At 45.2% G+C, this 19416-nt stretch overlaps 1 long non-coding RNA gene across 1 annotated transcript; it reads left to right on the top strand.

The window, feature by feature from the left end:
- Positions 1-7557: 7557 nt before the first annotated feature.
- Positions 7558-10620, top strand: LOC128412340 (uncharacterized). Its single transcript, XR_008330049.1, has 2 exons — positions 7558-7667; positions 7784-10620. It is a non-coding gene; the product is annotated as an uncharacterized LOC128412340 (long non-coding RNA).
- Positions 10621-19416: the final 8796 nt, after the last annotated feature.

The following is a 19416-nucleotide window of genomic DNA, read 5'->3' as shown; positions in this document are numbered from 1 at the left end:
CTCACGCTGAAGAAAATCTCTCAACCATCAAGGTGATAAATTCTCCATAAATCTTCATAGGTCCCATTTGACTAGATTGGTGAAATCTAGCTTCTATTGGTTTCCTACCAACCTATTTTAGTCAGGTGTTTCTTTTTGTCCATCAAATTTGTAGAGTACCCGAGTCCATGAAATGGACAAGCATGGGGAGGAGTGGGGAGCTTAAGTATTTAAATCCCTGTGAAACAAGCAACTTACAGATACCAGATACCGAGTCTCCAATTGATTTCATCACAGAATAATGGAGTTATTCTCCGTTTCTTTGGTGTGATGGGTTAATTTAGCAAAAGCACTTGTTGCCAACTGTGGAAATGATGGTACCAAACAGAATAGTATTCCCATGAAGATGTTAATAATTACTGACACACAGTGAATGAGTTTGTTGTGGCAAGAACCTGAAGCCATGGTTCAGCTGCCTGAAAGAACTGCATTCATTAGGCTCAATTGTCTTCAATGTTTTATCTTTGAGAGGTCAGTGTTGGGACTGCTTACAAAATGTACTGCACAAATTCAACAAATTCAGGGACACGGCTGATTGACTTTTTGTAAAACCTTTCTTTTTTAAAAAAAATGTATGCCGAAATGCAATTCGTATGTGTCTTTAGCTTTCTGGAACGTAGAAGATAGGAGTTCTAGTGATCTTAAGTCTTGAGACAACTAGAAAGTTTCTGCTAGTAGCAAAAACTGAAACGTGTGTCCAGCATTTTATGAACAACTATAAACAAATCTGTAATTTAGGCTTGCTCAATTCCAAGTGCGGTCTTTCCATCCCACAAGAAGAAAATCAGTTGCCAATCATAGGTATATATTTTAACGGGGAGGAGGGTGAAAAGCAGCTCAGAAGTTTTGTTAAGATATAAAGCCGCATGTTTGAGCTTTGATACTGTAATGTCATTTCTGCCTTTGTTTTTACCACATGTTATGACATAGGATAGATAACTTGATTAGGTGGTTATGATGCATGACCTAGGAAAACTTATTGTGGTTTGTTGAGAAGTTGCTCCGAATTTATGTCAAGATTTTCAAGTTTTCCACAGGATTGTAGACTGAGATTGAAACCAATGGGATAAAAGTTTCCATTGACTATAAAAATTCCTCATTAAAAACGGTTGTGCATTTTAAATCTAGACTTGCATGCAGATGGTCCCAGTTTCAACCCACACCATCTCCAGGTGGGGCAGGGAGAGCATCTTGTCTGAAATCCTGAATATCAGCTGCCTGTCAGTATAGATAGTACTGAATTGGGAGAAACAATTGACTCGATATAAGACACCTATGTATTCCACTTTTCCACTACTCTTAATACTTCCTCATGTGAACAAAAGGGTCTTTGTGACCTCTTTCCCTATTTGCATTGTTCCCTCAACAGAGGGAATATCACCTGAACTCACCACTCACCTGATCCTTCAGCAGTTGCTCTTTAATAATTCTTGTCAAGAGCATCCTTTACCAGTGAATTCTTCCCCTTAGTGCAGGGGTAGGCAACCTAAGGCCCATGGGCCACAAGCGGCCCACAGGGGTCGTTTAACCGGCCCACGAGCTGCCCGCTTGGCGAGTCCCCATGCGCTGCGCTAAACAGGCGCAGCATGGAGTGGGGACTCGCTTCCGTGGCGCCGGAACTCATGTCTGTGCAGATACCGGAAATCATACACACAATCCGGCCCACAGAGGGATCTCCACTGGAGTGAACCGGCCCAGGTGAGGTAAACCTAGCCGACGCCTGCCCTAGTGGATGCTGATCTTATTTCTCTCCTGTAAAGTTGCCAACCGTTTGATATTTTATCTGTCCTGTTGGTATTTTTGCCTCAGAGCTGGTACTAAGTATTTTGAGTTGTTAAAAAGCCCAGTTGTACCTGTTCGCCTTATGGAGCCTGGCCCACCAAGATTGTCCCTTGCTCGTTCATCTTACATTTATATTCTGCCTTTCTTTTATCACTGTACCCAAGGCAGCTTACATGTGGTTCCCAGCCAGAGCAGACCTAGATGAACTTAGCTTCAGGAAGCTGGTGGCCTTGCACACCTTCAGACCATACCCCTGGATTTATTTATTTATCTATTTCTACCCTCACCTTTCCTCCAAGGTGCTCAAGGTGACATACATGGGCCCTCCCCACCCTTCGCATTTTATCCTCACAACCCAGTGAGGTGGGTTAGGCTGAAAGATTGTGACTGGCCCATCATGGCTGAGTGGGGATTTGTACCCTGGTCTGCCAATTCTAGTCCAGCACTCCAACCGCTGCTTGCAATACAGCTTCTGCTTGTCTATAATTGGAAAAGCAAAAATCACCTTATGTCGTATGACAAGCTGCTACCACTAGAGGTCTTCTAGTACTTTGGCAGACTATTGTATGTGAACATACACAAAACAAAACAACAAAGAAGAATCCAAGGAATCTCAAATAATTGAGGTTATTAGGTTAGACTGAGAGAGAATGATTGGCCCAAAGTTACCCAGTAGACTTAGTTGCCCAGCCTGGCCACTGGTGTCCATTGGGGTTGGTTGGGTGGAAGACAAGGAGTTCTACAGTAGATGGTGCTAGAGCCCCATGATAGACAGAGCCAATGAATTCTCATTTGGTCCCCCCTCCCACCCAGGGGGAGGAAACTGACAGGCTGCACCACCCCTGCACTGAATGCAAGTCATAAAGCGGGTAGGTGGGGTCTAGCTGAGGGCAGACTGAAGTTGTTGGGGCAGCACCTCATTTTCCCTAATGGACCAGCCTCCACTAGGCTTGCTCTCACCTGCCTATAATTATGCTGGTTAGGGATTTGTCTGTCGGAAATAGCGTAGTGTCTGGGCGGAATTTGCGATAATCACAAAAATGTCATGGAAAACCCAGACAACCTATGTTGGAAGTTCAACAATAGTGTCTGGATTTTCACTTTTTGAAATATGGCAGCCTTGCTTTAAGTAGGTTTGCCTATGAATGTGAACGGAACTGAATTTCTCCCCCATCCCTGTAATCCTGAATATTGTGACTACATTGGACAGGTGGGATATACACATCTTGTTAATAATCCTGTCCTGGTTCTCTTTTTTCTCAACTGCTTTTATTTGGTTTAGTACTGGAACTTCTTTTATGTTGTTGGTGTTTAGTTGTTTAGTCGTGTCCGACTCTTCGTGACCCCATGGATCAGAGCACGCCAGGCACTCCTGTCTTCCACTGCCTCCCGCAGTTTGGTCAGACTCATGCTGGTAGCTTCGAGAACACTGTCCAACCATCTCGTCCTCTGTCATCCCCTTCTCCTTGTGCCCTCCATCTTTCCCAGTATCAGGGTCTTTTCTAGGGAGTCTTCTCTTCTCATGAGGTGGCCAAAGTATTGGAGCCTCAGCTTCAGGATCTGTCTTTCCAGTGAGCACTCAGGGCTGATTTCCTTCAGAATGGATAAGTTGGATCTTCTTGCAGTCCATGGGACTCTCAAGAGTCTCCTCCAGCACCATAATTCAAAAGCATCAATTCTTCGGCGATCAGCCTTCTTTATGGTCCACTTCCGTACATCACTACTGGGAAAACCATAGCTTTAACTATATGGATCTTTGTTGGCAAGGTCTTTTATTAGTGGAACTTCTTTTATAGTGGAAGTCATAAGCCACCATGCGGGCCCTAAAGAGCCACGCCGTGAGGATTAAAACCGCAGCAACACCCCCCCCCCCCCAGTTCCCATTCTTTAACACCAACACGGTCCATAGAAAGTAGCTCTCATCTGAGCAGGGTCTTGATTTACAAACGCCCTCCCTCTTTCCTGCTGCCTGTATTTACTAATGTCTCCCTTGGTGAGCTCAGGTTTTTGTTTTGCTTTTTGCTACGCTAGTCGTTTAGTTCGCATCAAGGCACAGCATGGGCTAAGGAGCTGAACAGCCAAAAAACTCTGCTGAATTCTAGGATGGGACTAGATCAGATCACTTTCCATGCCCCATTGCAGCAGAAGTACCAGGCTGCTGTGAGCTTTCCACATTAAAACAGTCGCCGCTTTGTGCTTGCCAGATGAGCACAAAGCCACTTGATGTTCCGCCAGCTTCGATGCCGACTCGCAGCTGTCTGCTGCAGAGCTTCCAATGGCTGGCCAGCCTCTCCAAATTTAATTGGGGAAATGTTGCACCGTGCCCAGTGCTTGCCCTGCCCTGTAGGCTTGAGCCAAGAAACACTTGGCACCCCAATTCCACGGAGCTGCAAAAGGATGCTGTCCTATTTTTTTCCCTGAATGGGCCTTTCTTTTTAGGTGAAAACAAATGCTGTTTTTATTATGTGTTGTATTACTGGCACTGATGAAGCCCAGATTTTAAAATTGTACTACCGAGGCATTTTTCCTGTTGTGTCAGGGCTGCATCCAAGGCCTCTGCAACCCCTGGGGCTTGTTTATTACTATTGTTAATTTATTACGTTTGTATCCCACCTTCCCCCCAAGGAGCTCAAGGTGGCTTACATAGTTCTCCACACACACACACACACACACACACACATATTTTGTCACCACAACAACCCTTTGAGGTAGGTGAGGCTGAGAGTAAGAGCCTGGCCCAAGGACACCCAGTGGTTGAGTGGGGATTTGAACTCTCGTCTCCCAGATCCTAGTCTGACATTCTAACTGTTAGTTTCTGTTTGCCACTGTGCAGTGCTTTTGGAGTCACAGGACTCTGTTTACAATCCAGGGATTCCAGACTTTTGGAAGTCTCACAGATGTGATGTTACTGGTTTCCTGTTCCTTTGTTGCTCAGTTGCTCTCTGCTTTCACAGAGAGAGGATGTGTTTTCTGTCTGCATAGTAAGAAATAAAGCATAGCGATGTAGCCATAAATCTCATCACTCCCGCCTGCTGTTTTGATTCTCTGCTGAATGAGAATGTGCCTGATTCTTATCAGAGGCTCAGGTCATCAATCACGTCGGAAGCAATTCCGGAGGACTCGGCCAGAGGAGGATGAGCTTTATCAGCTCGGTCGAGAGGCGATTCCGACACTAACCACTATGCCAACTGGCTTCCCACTCCAGGGGTGCTGCCTATGGGTGAAAGGTGAATGCTGAAACAGCCGTCTCATCATTTGGGTTCATTGCAAGACATGCTCAGCCAGCACAGGACAGAATGCAACCCAAGGGGTCTGTTCGTCTGTTTAGAAAAGATTTAATTCCACCAAAATATTTAACTTATAGGAATGTTGCATATTTCAATAATTTCAAGAGACCACTTTTATTTTGGCAAAATATACACCAGCTTATTACTGAGAATCAGTGCCTAATTATAAGTGTGAAATATGAAAAGCTATATTTCTTAAATTGCAGAATAACAAGTGCTTGCAACTAAAGTCCACTCACACATGATTCATCATACATTCCCAGCCCCTCCTTTGCAGTTTTCACAAAATTACAGCACCGTGGACTTTTCCTTATTTTTCTTGGGGTGTTTGCACACTTTCAAGGCCAGCTTGCACCACAACATGTGCAGTTAAACAAAGGTATGATCTGGTTCAAAAATTTGGATTGGGGGAATGAATCCAGATTCCCGCCCCCGTTGGGGGTGGGGAATAAGAAGGGAAGATTGAGTTTCATCCTTGTTGCCCTTTCAGTTAGGTGATAGTAATTGTCAGTGCTGAAAGTGATGACCTTCTGGTGTTGGTAGATATTCCAGGGTCAATGGTCAAGACCCCAAAGAACAGAAACTAGTTCCATGAGCCCAATTTTGTTTAGAGCAGAGTAGGGAGGTTTGACTTAATTCCCCCAGACAGCAGTTCTCCTTCACCATTATGTGACAAGCTACTTTTGAAAGAGATGGCAGTTTCAAAAGCGTTGTTTGATGCAGGATCAACTGTTAGAAGAGGGGCAAAACATTCAATTGGCTTACAAAGGGGTGAGGAACTTCCAGCCACTGACCAATCCAATTTGGTCCACAAGGCCATTTCCCCCAAAATCATGTCAACCTGCCAACAGCTGGTGTCCCTGGGTGACACTAGCTGGTGGGGTGGGGTTCATTCAGCCCAGTATACCTGAAGGAGCGTCTCCACCCCCATCGTTCAGCCCAGACATTGAGGTCTAACTCCAAGGGCCTTCTGGTTGTTCCCTCACTGCGAGAAGTGAGGTTGCAGGGAACCAGGCAGAGGGCCTTCTCGGTAGTGGCACCCGCCCTGTGGAACACCCTCCCACCAGATGTCAAGGAAATAAACAACTGCTTGACTTTTCAAAGACATCTGAAGACAACCCTGTTTAGGGAAGTTTTTAATGTTTGATGTTTTATCGTGTTTTTAATATTCTGTTGGGAGTTGCCCAGAGTGGCTAGGGAGACCCAAGCCAGATGGGCAGAGTATAATTAATTAATTAATTAATTAATTAATTCCTGCTGTGTGCTTCCCTGCAGGAAATGCACTGGCAAAGCAGAGCCCTGCACAGAGCTCATCAACTGGTGAGTGGAGAGTTCAATCCTGCAGGATGCCGCTTCAGTAGCGTGCTTGCTGCTAGGGAGTAGGGGTCTGTATCAGGGCATTCCTGGCAGAAAACATGCTGGCGAAGCAGCCTCTTGATATTTTACGAGAGAGTGGTATATAACTACTTTTATGCATAAATCTTAAGGAATGCACAATGCAAGGCTCACCGGCTGATTGTAGCCCCTTCCCTGATTATTTGTGGTTCCTGGAAGAATTCCAAATTCCCATTTTTGGCAGGCTGATTTCACCTTGTTGTGGGGAAATCTGTGCTATCACACACAGGCACATCCACAGGAAGAAAGAGGTGACAAAATATATGTATCAGCCTTGCATAGGATGTCCACTTCGAGGTAATGGGACCCCTGACCATTAGGTCCAGTCGTGGCCGACTCTGGGGTTGCGGCACTCATCTCGCTTTATTGGCCGAGGGAGCCAGCGTACAGCTTCCTGGTCATGTGACCTGCATGACTAAGCCGCTTCTGGCGAACCAGAGCAGCGCACGGAAACGCTGTTTACCTTCCCGTCAGAGCGATACCCATTTATCTACTTGCACTTGATGTGCTTTTGAACTGCTAGGTTGGCAGGAGCAGGGACCGAGCAACGAGAGCTCACCCCATCACAGGGATTCGAACTGCTGACCTTCTGATCGGCAAGTCCCAGGCTCTGTGGTTTAACCCACAGCACCACCCGCATCCCGGGAGACCAGAGTTCAAATCCCTGCTCAGCCACAATGAAGCTCTCTAGGTGAACCATGGGCGAGGCACAGTATCTCAGCCCAATCTACCTCACAGGGTTGTTGTAAAGATAAAATGAGGCAGAAGAGAACCATGTGCACCTTGAGCTTCTTGGAGGAAAGATGGGGCATAAATACAGCAAGATAAACAAACAAAATCAGACTCATCTTGGAGACCGTTTCGATGAAAGAGAAGCGCTTAATCCGAAAGGTGCAGATACGAATATTGCACTTGGTCTGAAATACAGACACTGCTAGCTGTAATGAGATTTAAGAAAGTGCTTGTGGGGCATGCAACAAAAGGTTGGAGTGTGCAGTGCTCCTGGTCAGAATTCCAGCAAACCTGTTTCATTCTCCCTCTCTCCCCAGCCTGATTTTCCATTCCTTATCCCAGGCCAGCCTGAGGCCAAGAACAAGATGGCGACACCACCATTCCTTGTACAGAAGCCAACTAGGCTAGCAGCTGAGTCTTACTTTAATACTGGTGAGTGAATTGTCAATACCCTCCAACATTCCTCTGATGGAAAATAGGGACTTTTCTCACTTCCCCCCCAAAATGACCCTCATTGACTGCCTATTTTTCTCCCTTTCCCCCTGCAGAGCACTTCCTGTCAGAAGAAGGATGAGAACTACCACTGCTACCTCAAGAAGACACAACACACACACCCTCCACCGTCCTGAGAAAACCCCTTAATCCCTATTTTATTTTATTTTTTACTTTGGTAGATTTACAAAAATAAAAACCCATACCAAAAAATAAATTTTAGAATGGGGCAAGATTAGACATGGATGCACAAAGCACCTCAATGACCTCCCCCACCCCTCGTGCAAAATAGCTCACTGAGCCATAGGTGGCTTCAAGGTCTTTCTCAATTATTTGCTGTTTATCATTCCAGGACATGTTGAAACCCTTTGCATTTATTTGACTACACTCTCCAAATTCTTGCTTAGGCTGGCTCTGGTCCCCCTCCCTTTTTCCTCCCCCCTTTTTTTGCTGGGGTTGTAAGATAATCTCATGGCTGCCAGCTCACCCTTACCCTCTAAACATGGGGTTGACATTCCTAGAAACTCGACTTTGCCAGGAATGGCAACCACAAAAATTGTCACTGTCAGTACTTTGCAGTCAGGAAAGGCAAACCACACATTTCTGTCCTTCTCCAAGTGGGAAGCGGAAAGGGTAGGCCTAGGCCATCTCGACCAAGAGGTGACTTGGTTTCTGTGTCACGCTGCAGGTGGGGAGAAAGACATTGCCCACAGGAAATAACTGATTTCCCAGTTGCCAGGAAAGAGTGAATAGAGCATAGCTTCTTAGCTGGATCACGGAACCAAGAGTTTCTCAAACAAGGCACACAAACTATTGGGGCATTTTGTGTACAAGTCCCACAAAATCAAACAATGGGACCTGTGAGATGCTTAGACGGAAAATTGAGAACCTGTCAAATGGCGTTCCTCTATTTGAAGGGTTGTCCAGTCCATAAGAACACAAGAAGATCCCTTTTGGATTAGGCCAAAGGCCCATCTTGTCCAACACCCTGTTCTCACAGCGGCCAGCCAGATGCCTGTGCAGGAGCCCAGGCCATTTTCAAGATGAAGAACCAAAAAATGGGAGAGCAGAGGCCTGGATGTTGCCCGTCAGCACCTAGACAGCAGGCAGAGGAGGCACATGGGTTAGGTCACATGGTCACAGCCTTCTTCACAAGGGCAAGATTTCTCTTTATTAAATCATCACCATTCTTTCCAGATTTGTGCCTATACTTTAGCATATGCACACTTTAGCTGTGTCCTCTTTTTCAGTGATGCTTTGCCTGTTTCTCTTCTCTTCTCTTCTCTTCTCATCCCTTTTGCAATGGGTTAAGTGGTTCGGTCCCAGCTCCTGCCCACCTAGCAGTTCAAAAGCACATCAAGTGCAAGTAGATAAATGGGTATCGCTCTGACGGGAAGGTAAACGGCATTTCCATGTGCTGCTCTGGTTCGCCAGACGCGGCTTAGTCATGCTGGCCACATGACCCAGAAGCTATACACCGGCTCCCTCAGCCTATAGAGCGAGATGAGCATTGCAACCCCAGAGTCTTCTGCGACTGGACCTAATGGACAGGGGTACCTTTACCTTTACTCCCAGGTCCTAATCTGCCTCTCTAACCACTACACCACCCTGCCTCTCTCAACATTTTACGGGATGATGATATCGCTCCCCCTTCTATGGCCAATGCTGTAAACACATTTTATTTTACTTGCGTAGAAATGTATGTTCTGAGTGGTGTTCCGCTTCCTCTATGCGGCATTGCAATAATATTATTTGTGTTTGTGGTTTTTGCTCCGGTTCTTATTTTCGTTCGGTGGCATTTCATGGCGGCTTGCCAATGTTGTCTCCGAAACATGAATGTGACTATTAGCCTGAGGTCACCATGAATTGAAGATGAGCCAGCCGTGCAGAAAGAAGATATCTGGGGGATATTTTGTGCATGTTTATGTTATTATTTCCAACGTCTGGCAAAAATGCAGAGTCAGAAAATATTCCCTGCTGGGAATTTCCAGTGCATGGAAAAAGACTCCAGTCTTTCTACATCTATAGGAGAGATGCCGGCCACCTCCTATGCAGCAGAACTGACTGGGTTTGACTGGGTGTCAGCTGACTCCCAGATGGCATTGTGGTTTTTGTATACAGAGAGAGGCAAGTTCCCACACATCTGCTCCTGGTCAGATTAGGCAGCAATTTAAGAGCTGCTGTAACATGTCAGTTGGTATTAACAAGCATGGCAGGCACCACTTTCTACCTAGGGATGTGGGTAGATCAATTCTATTCACATCTGAAGGAAAACTTACCTTATTAGTAAAATGAGAAATATGTTGAGGCCCTGGCAACATACCTCTATTTTTTCTCGCCTCAAGAAACACAAGAAGGGCCTTTACTCTAGCCAGAAACTTGGCCTTGCCTTCCCTGGTTTTGGAAGGAACATTTGGAAAAGTCCTGTATGCTCAGAGACTTTGCACTTGCCCATTAGTGGAAATAGCAAGCCCCAAGAATTTATTTTTTAGATGTCCCTTTTATGACGAAATAAGCAGAGATACCATTGACCCTCAGCTGGAGAGGCTTGCTAACCTTTCAGATAAGTCTAAACTCAATTTTCTCCTCTTAGGCAAAGACCACAAGACGACCTGGATGGTTGCCAGATTCTGCGCGCAGATTTGCAGGCGCAGACCACTCCCTGAAACAAATTATTTCACTAGGAAAACAGTCAAAGTTGGCCTACATGGTGGCAGGGCCAATTTGTATGGTAGCCCAAATTTTAGGTCTTTATGTGCATATGCGTTTATCTCAAATTTTAATCTTTAAGCTGTTGTTGTACAATGTTTTAAATGTATATTTTATTCTTGTGAAAGCTGTCCCAATTGTGGTTTTCGAGCTGGTCTTTGACCATAATAAAATTATGAAATTACCTAATTAGTACTTTCCGAAACAATAGGTGAAGCAAAACACAACCATCCTTTGACATTCATCTGAATTGTGCAACGCAGTTCTGCAGCAAAGTAATGTCTACGAAAAGGCATACACTAAAGTAAGGTGTGCATAAAAGAGCACATATTCGTGAACATACTATAACAAGTGCTTATATTGGAGAAAACTGATTTGAAAAACATGTGTATTGGGCTATAATTGGATACAAGATATTGTACCTTAAGAGAAATTTGCACTGAAATGAATTTTCACAAACCAATGTGAAAATGTGGAGAGCTGAACTGAAAACTGGAAGAAAGGGAAACTGGAAGAAGCTGAAATTGGCGCATGTGCCCACCCTTGTCTGAAACATAGGTGAAAAGTATTCTTTTCCTTCTCCTTCTGAAATATACCTGCAATACATCAAAGGACAGGAGTTTTTAAACCTCACACCAGGGCAGTGTTAAAAACTGGGATAGAAAAACTAGGAGCCAAATAGCTTCTGGTTGTGGGTGCCAAAACAGAATGTCTAGGCTCCACTGGGGGGGTCGGTGACACTTTTTATTTATTATTTTGATATGCATGAATTAATATGCATATCACATAAATCACACATAGTTAATATCACATTTTTTTAAGCAGAAATTGTTAATACAAGTTTAATTTGGTGTTGACAATAAAAATCTTGGTACCATACATCAGTTTTCAAAACACTCTTTATTGTTGAACTCCTTAACATGTCGTCTGTCCTTAAGATATTCTCTGAGGCTTCAAAGCACATACATTTCAGTAATCCTTCAGTGTCAGCCAGGCACAGAAAAATGGCACCCAGACTTTTGCAGGTGCTTGCAAATGGAGAATCTTTAGGGGCAAAATGTGTCTGATTCCCTGCTAATTTTGAACCCTGCACCAGGGATACTTGAGGAATTTGTAAATTGAGAGGGGAACTGACCTGACTCATCCCTCCCAGACTAATGAGTGGATTGGAATGTATTTATCCTTCAGATTTTGCACATTTTGCAATTTTATTTATTCATTGGAATTTAAACATTCCAGAGTTGTCCTCTCCTACCAGTATGAGTGGTAAGAAGAGCCCAGCATAAATAGCAGCAGAGGCAATAAGGAGACAGGTACGCATTCTATTTAAAGGCTGTGGTGTAACAGTAGACAAGCCATTGCCCCACAAAGCAGCCTTTCAGGAAGAAACGAAAACAGCTGAGGCTTGGCATTCAGCTCTTGCTCAGAGCATGACCTTATTCCTTGACCATCCTAGCCTTCTCGACATAGGTGATGGTGTGTGACCTACATAGGCCATCTCTGCTGGGAAGCAGTGATTTTTATCAGCTACGCTTGCCACAGACCAGAGATGGCTGGCTGGTGATCCCTGAAGCCAGACTTGACCCCTGAAGCAATGATTCTGATCGATGGGATAGAGAGATTTGTGGGCATCTTATTAAGACGAGATTATGGGACGTAGGTGGCGCTGTGGGTTAAACCACAGAGCCTAGGGCTTGCCAATCAGAAGGTCGCGGTTTGAATCCCTGCAACGGGGTGAGCTCCCGTTGCTCGGTCCCTGCTCCTGCCAACCTAGCAGTTCGAAAGCACGTCAAAGTGCAAGTAGATAAATAGGTACCGCTCCGGTGGGAAGGTAAACAGCGTTTCTGTACGCTGCTCTGGTTTGCCAGAAGTGGCTTAGTCATGCTGGCCACATGAACCGGAAGCTGTACGCCAGCTCCCTCGGCTAGTAAAGTGAGATGAGTGCCGCAACCCCAGAGTGGTCCATGACTGGACCTAACAGTCAGGGGTCCCTTTACCTTTACCTTTAAGATGAGATTGATTAGAGCTGCTTGGCTTGCTTGATGACGCCAAGAGGAAGCTGCCTTAATAGTTCATTGGTTCACTGGGCTCAGTCACAGAGGCAACTTCAGGGTAGTGTGAATGGTTCAGCCACACTGGACGCTGGTGCTGCAGAGGGCGACACAATAATGAGGTAGAATGGAGCGAGAGAGGCACCCCCCCAAATAAGAATTTTAGCATCACACAGGGTGCCCCTGAAATTTGAAAGCCCCAAGTCTGCCACTGTCAGTGGTCTGCAGAAAACTACCTTAGGGAGGTACACACACTATAGTCTTTCAACAGCAAGAATGGCTGGAGGGCTGAGGCCATTTCCACAACCCATCAGCCATCATAATTTGCCACCTGAAGCAGCTGCCTCCCTCTGTCTAATGGTAGGGCCAGCTGTGACAAAATGTTTGCCTCCATAAGTTTGGGGAACAAATATCACAACTGGAGAAAGATCTGTTGGAATTTAATGTAGAAGTGTTGGCTAAAATGTATAAAATATTATTGGAATGGGAGACAAAGGATGAACAAGTAAAATCCTCAATGATACATTGGGCAATAGATATTGGTCATAATAACGACATGGAAGCTTGGGAATGATTGTGGAATAATGTATTCAAATTTTACAGCATGTTATGGACTAAGAAAAATTATATGAAAATGATATATCAATGGTATCTAACACCAAGCAATTTGGCAAAAATGTATAAATCTAAATCAAGTAAGTGTTGGAAATGTAAAGAGAAAGAAGGTTCTTTTTATCATATGTGGTGGTCTTGTAGTAAGAATAAAGCTTACTGGGAAATGATATATAATGAATTGAAAAGGATGTTTAAAATAAAGTTTGTAAAAAAAACAAAAAAACAGAAGCTTTTCTTTTGGGAATTACAGGGACAGAACTTCCTAAATTGTATAGAAACTTATTCATGTATGCAACTACAGTGGCAAGAAAGTTGCTTGCCCAAAAATGGAAAGAAGTCCCAGCAAAGGAAGAATGGATACAAAAACTTATAGAATATGCAGAAATGGCGAAACTTAGAGGAAAAATAAGACATCAAGATAACAAACTTTTTATAAAAGAATGGAAATGGTTTACTGAATATTTGCATGGTCAGGCGGAGTCCCCAGATCCCGAGCGGTCCCCCCCCCCGTCATGTGGAATAACGACTCAAGACAACGTGCTATGGGATTAAATTGGCCACAACTTTATTAAATTTCAAATGTGGGTAGACCTTGGCTCAGGCATTGGGCATCCTCCCTCCCCAGTCCCCAGCAGAGATAGCCGCCACCCGTTACTCCGCCGCAGGGGAGAGCAATGACGACCTTTCGGCGTACGGTCAAAGCCTCCCTTCAGAAACCCCTTTAACGGGGAACCCTGGTATCGCCGCCGCAAAGAGGAAGATGGACTAAAGGATTCCGCCCAAGGCCTGATACCGCCAAAGTTGTGACGTTTTGCTACAGGAAAGCCGAAACCTGCCAATGCAGGGAAATTCCGGCCCTTTAACAGCGACCTTATCGTAGCAGCGCCCGCATACCTGTGAAGAAAAGTTAACCTGCAAAATCTATGAAGAAAAGTTAACCTGCAAAATAAGACATTAACTGAGGGTGGGTAGGGTGGGAGAAGCTCTGGAGCCAAGTGAGGATTCCCAGGTAAGATCCTCCCTCTATTGTGTGGGCAGGTAATCCCTCCCCCACCTGGCCTGATCTCCTTGGCAACGCTTCCCCCAGGTGGGATTGGGCAACTCACTGAGGTAGGCGGGGACCTCCAGGTATCCCACCTGAGGGAAGGCAAAGCCAAGCCTATGCTGATGGGCCGCTCCAGATCTAGGGCTGCACGCGTCCACGCAAAGGGCGCCCCCCGTTTTAAGCGGGGAGCGGTCATTACAGATAAATTGTAAACAGATAAGAATATTGGCTGGATTATTGTAATAACCAGCAATTACGTAAGAGTATATATATTTAAAGTAGATGAATAAATGAATAAATTAAGTTGATTTAGATATGCAGAAGATGTTTAAAATAAATTTAAGGAACTGCAGAAAGAGGGGGAAGGAAGTCAAGTTTCGAACTGTTAAAATGACTGTAAAATTATTGAAATGTATAAACTTGAAAATCATAAATCTTTTTTTTATGACAAAATGTTTGCATCTATTTTGAGATGGGTCAGCTTAGTGCAATGGGGCAGCATTAAATGGCTACTCTCCCAACACACCAGGTTGGGGCGGGGGTGGTACAGGGTAGTTTTGGTTCAGTTCAAAAGTTTTGGTTTTGGTGCCATCGGTGAGTTATTTTTAGCTGTGGAAAGCCCAGTGGTGAATCACAGATAAATGACCACGTGGGAGAGGTATCTCGCACACTTCTTTTCCCCCTCAGGGGAATATTAGGAGAGGGAGTTTCAGGTTCCATTGGACTTCCTGTTGTTTGACAAGACTAGCCGAGCATGGTCTGACTTGATTCAAGATCTTACATGACTCAGGTTTCCTTGTAGTACTGCCTTATCAGTTCGCAAGAGTTTAGATGTAATGAACGCCAGGTCAGCATAAGTGAAAACAAAATAATGGCCGTGGTGCTGAACTGGGTACCTCACAAAGCTTTGGTTTTAGGTCTCGGTAGCAGTTTCTTTGGGAAGGAAATCATATTTTAATTTGTTTGAAAGATTTTTACAACATGATTTAGGAAAAAAAAAACTATTAGGGTGGCATATAGAGTTGAAATAAAACAAAACAATGATTTAAAACAGAAAGCAGTTGTCAGAGGCTCAGGAGCAGAAGCACAGGGGAGAGAGCAAATAGAGAGCGGAGAAGAGGAATCCGAGGGGAGCGTAGGGGAATATGACAGTGACCCGAGAGATTCCATGAGCTTCTCCAGCGAATCAGAAGATTCCCAGAAGGGGACGCCTATGGTAAGGGCGAGGGGAGTCCCAGGGGGGACGCTCCATAAACAAGGAACCAGAGGGGACTCCCAAAGGAGTAGCGGAGGATCAGGACCAGTTCCCCCACCAGAGCACAGTGGGGGGGAAGAGTCACATGAGTCAGGACCAGCCTCTCCTCCAGCGGGGAGAGAAGATGAGTCAGGGATAACCACGCCCCATCGGGAAGTGGGGAAACGGAGGGAAGGTCAGGTCCAGCTAGCCTCCCCGAAAGAGGGAGCAGTGACACAAGTATAACGGTCAGAAGGAAAGTGGGAGGCTGCGCGCGCGCGCCAAGTTCAAATGTGGAGGAGCGCGGGACAGCAGAAAACCCGGATTGGGAGCCAGGTCCAAAAGCCCGAAGGAGGGAGGGGGAAGAGTCAGGGGACTCAGCGTCAGAGGAGTCTAGGAAGGCTGAGACTCCGACTAGCAGGCGGACCCAGAGAAGGAAGGAACAGAGGAAGAGGTGGAGTAAGGCTAGAATCTTAAACTGGTGTCAGGGGGGAGGAGATTCAGATGGAGCTTCGACGGTCTAAGGTACAGACGTAGCGTTGCACGTTGCGCGTGTGGAAGTGAAACTGAACTTCAATAAAGACTTTTATACTAGAGAAAGAAGCAGCGTTGGTCTTATGTGAGCTGGGACCTTGGGCAGCGCTGACAGCAGTGCAAAAGCAAAAGCACAAAAATACAATGTTAAATTGAAAGCAGTGTTAAAACCAATTGGCATAACATGCTGGATGTCGGGTGAGATACAAGCTCCTCTTTACCTTGCACTAGGGTGACATCAGGGGACATGGGTGGTGCAGTGGGTTAAATCCCAGAGCCTAGGACTTGCCGATCAGCAGGTCAGTGGTTTGAACCCCTGTGACGGGGTGAGCTCCCGTTGCTCGGTCCCTGCTCCTGCCAACCTAGCAGTTCGAAAGCATGCCAAAGTGCAAGTAGATAAATAGGTACCGCTGCGGCAGGAAGGTAAACGGTGTTTCCATGTGCTGCTCTGGTTCGCCAGAAGCGGCTTAGTCATGCTGGCCACATGACCCGGAAGCTGTACGCCGGCTCCCTCGGCCAATAAAGCGAAATGAGCGCCACAACCCCAGAGTCGGCCACAACTGGACCTAATGGTCAGGGGTCCCTTTACCTTAACTTTAGGGTGACATCAGAATTGGTGCCAGGTGAGCATCTCTGGGGTGGGCAATCCATAAATGGGATGCTGTGGCTGAAAGGGACCTCTCTCCAGTCACCTGATTTCTTTTTTTGGGGGGGGGAGAATCCAGATTAGAGCCTTTGGATGAACAGAGTGTTTGGCAGGACCAGTCCAGCCAAGAGGCAAGGTGAGGTGGCTGCCTCAGGCGGCAGAATCCACCAGGGCAGCAGATCCTGATGTCCATATTTCTTCCCCCCCTTGTTCCTAATGTCGATCTTCCTTTGCCCCTTCTTCCCTGGTAGGAAGGGGGATGCCATTTTGATGTCCACTTTAGGTGCCAAAATGTTTTGGGCCATCCCTGGTGTTTGGGTTAGGCTTATGCAATAGATCATGGGTAGGCAAACTAAGGTCCAGGGGCCGGATCTGGCCCAATTGCCTTCTAAATCCGGCCTGTGGATGGTCCAGGAATCAGCATGTTTTTACATGAGTAGAATGTGTCCTTTTATTTAAAAAGCATCTTTGGGTTATTTGTGCGGCATAGGAATTTGTTCATTTCCCCCCTTCAAAATATACTCCGGCCCCCCACAAGGTCTGAGGGACAGTGGACCAGCCCCCTGCTGAAAAAGTTTGCTGACCCCTGCAATAGATCATGGAGATCTAACGCTGCATGTTTGGGAAGTGCTTGTGGTTGATCAAATTGTATGGACAATTTTATATAAGACATGTAGCTTGATTCATCTCTTATCTGCAAGCAAACAGCACATTCTTTTTCCATGTCTAGGCATTATATCACATTGTTTAACAAAAAAAAAAAAACCCATGCCTGTGGTTAAGAGATTATTGTTCAAACCAGTTGCTGACACTACAGCAAGATACTTTTGCAAGACCAAACTTCAAGGAAAATATCTTACCTTAGGTGCATGTAGTTTTTGTGACATTTTTAAACGTCATGTCTACTTTGACTTAGGGAGATTTAACTACTCAATTTCAGGCCTTTTCTCTCACCAGGTTATGAGTTGCCCACACAAATGGGAATCGTTTATTGTAAAAAATAGTTTCACAAAGCACTCTAAGAAGTTCATCATCTGTCCTAAACCCAGATTCGAACTGTCCTCTTTGCTATCTCATCACTCAACCATACACCTGGATGGGGCAAGGCAAATCCATTCGCCTCCTAAACAGTAAAGGATTTGTTGTACCATACTGCATAGCAATAAATCACATAAAGATGGTCGTAATCCTAATATGTCTTTCTTGGCATATATGTTCTGTCAAGAAATAGCAACAAATGAGTCAAAAAGCTAAGACGTACAGAGATTTATCCTAACCTGAAATCTGTCTCGAATTCAGCTTTGTTCTAGTATTATAAAGGGCATCAAAACATTTCCCTTGTGCTTTGTGAATGGCAGTCATGCCAAGTTTCTCTCAGTTTTTCATTTTTCCAACCTACATTTCCGCATCAACTTGCACTATTTTTTAAAAACTCCATATTAAAATTCAGCAGCATTTTAGTGGATATTTCTCCTTATACTCTTTTAAAAATGCAATTCCCCCTAACATGCACATTTTTGCAAGCAATCTCCCCTAATATAATACCTTAATGTATGCATTTTGTGCCTCTTATTTGCTTGGAGAACTGCACCCCAAAATTCAAAGGGTGAATTTCAAAGGATAGCTGTGTTTCGGCTCACACCTTGTTTCAGGAACTGTGCATAAGGCCGTTTCACATTAAAATGGGAACTGAACCGGATTTCTCCTCTATCCCAAATAACTGGAAGATTAAAGGATGTGGTTTCTTTAATCTGCAGTCATGTGTGAACTGCAGTAAAACGAAATGACCATTTTGCCATAAGCGCTTTCAAAACCAGAATATAACAAGCCACCCAAATGTGGTTTCTCTGCCATGACAGTGCATCATATTCACACCATTGCAGCACAGCACCATGTTACTCATGATTGTGCGGCTAATGTGGAGCTCAGATCTCTCCCTGGATCTTTGGCAATACATATCTGTCCCAGACTTCTTTAACCTAAGGCTAACCAGTCTTCTTCCTTTCTTCCAACTTTGCATCATGACCATCTGCTTTGAAGTATCAACTCTGCTTTTTCTCTCTCTCAGCAAGACAGTCATTTTCAGAAGTTCTTAGAGCAGCTGCAGGGACACTACCCCAGGGCCTACCCAGGACACTAACCTAAGTCCCGGGGGCCAGATGCGTCCCAATCGTCTTCTCAAGCCGGCCTGCGGATGGTCCGGGAATCAGCGTGTTTTTACATGAGTAGAATGTGTGCTTTTATTTAAAATGCATCTCTGGGTTATTTGTGGGGCATAGGAATTTGTTCATTCCCCCCCCACCCAAAAAAAAATATAGTCTGGCCCACCTCATGGTCTGAGGGACGGTGGACCAGCCCACAGCTGAAAAAGGTTGCTGACCCCTGGCCTAGACATATACAAAGAAGGTGTCTTCCATTGTATTTTCTCCAACCTGATACCAGCAATGGTTCCCCTCTTATAACCTGCATAGAATCATGGAATTGTAGACTTGGAAGGGACCTTGGGGGTCATCCAGTCCAACCCCCTGCAATGCAGGAATCTCAGCTAAAGCATCCATGACAGATGGCCACCCAACCTTTGCTTGAAAACCTCCAAGGAAGTCCACAAGCGAGACTGTTTTACTGTTGCACAGCTCTTCACGTCAGAATGTTCTTCATAATATTTAGTCAGAATCTCCTTTCTTGTACCTTGGACCCATGAATTCAAGTTCTACAACCTACTGAGGAAGTCCATTCCACTGTTGGACAGCTCTTACTGTCAAAACATTCTTCCTGATGTTTAGCTGGCATCACCCTTCTTGTAACTTGGAGCCATTGGTGTGAGTCCTACCCCTCCAGAGGAGGGGAAAACAAGC

This window comes from Podarcis raffonei, chromosome 4 (genome assembly GCF_027172205.1).
Source record: "Podarcis raffonei isolate rPodRaf1 chromosome 4, rPodRaf1.pri, whole genome shotgun sequence".
Classification (NCBI taxonomy): domain Eukaryota; kingdom Metazoa; phylum Chordata; class Lepidosauria; order Squamata; family Lacertidae; genus Podarcis; species Podarcis raffonei.
This window is presented reverse-complemented; position numbering and strand designations above follow the sequence as displayed.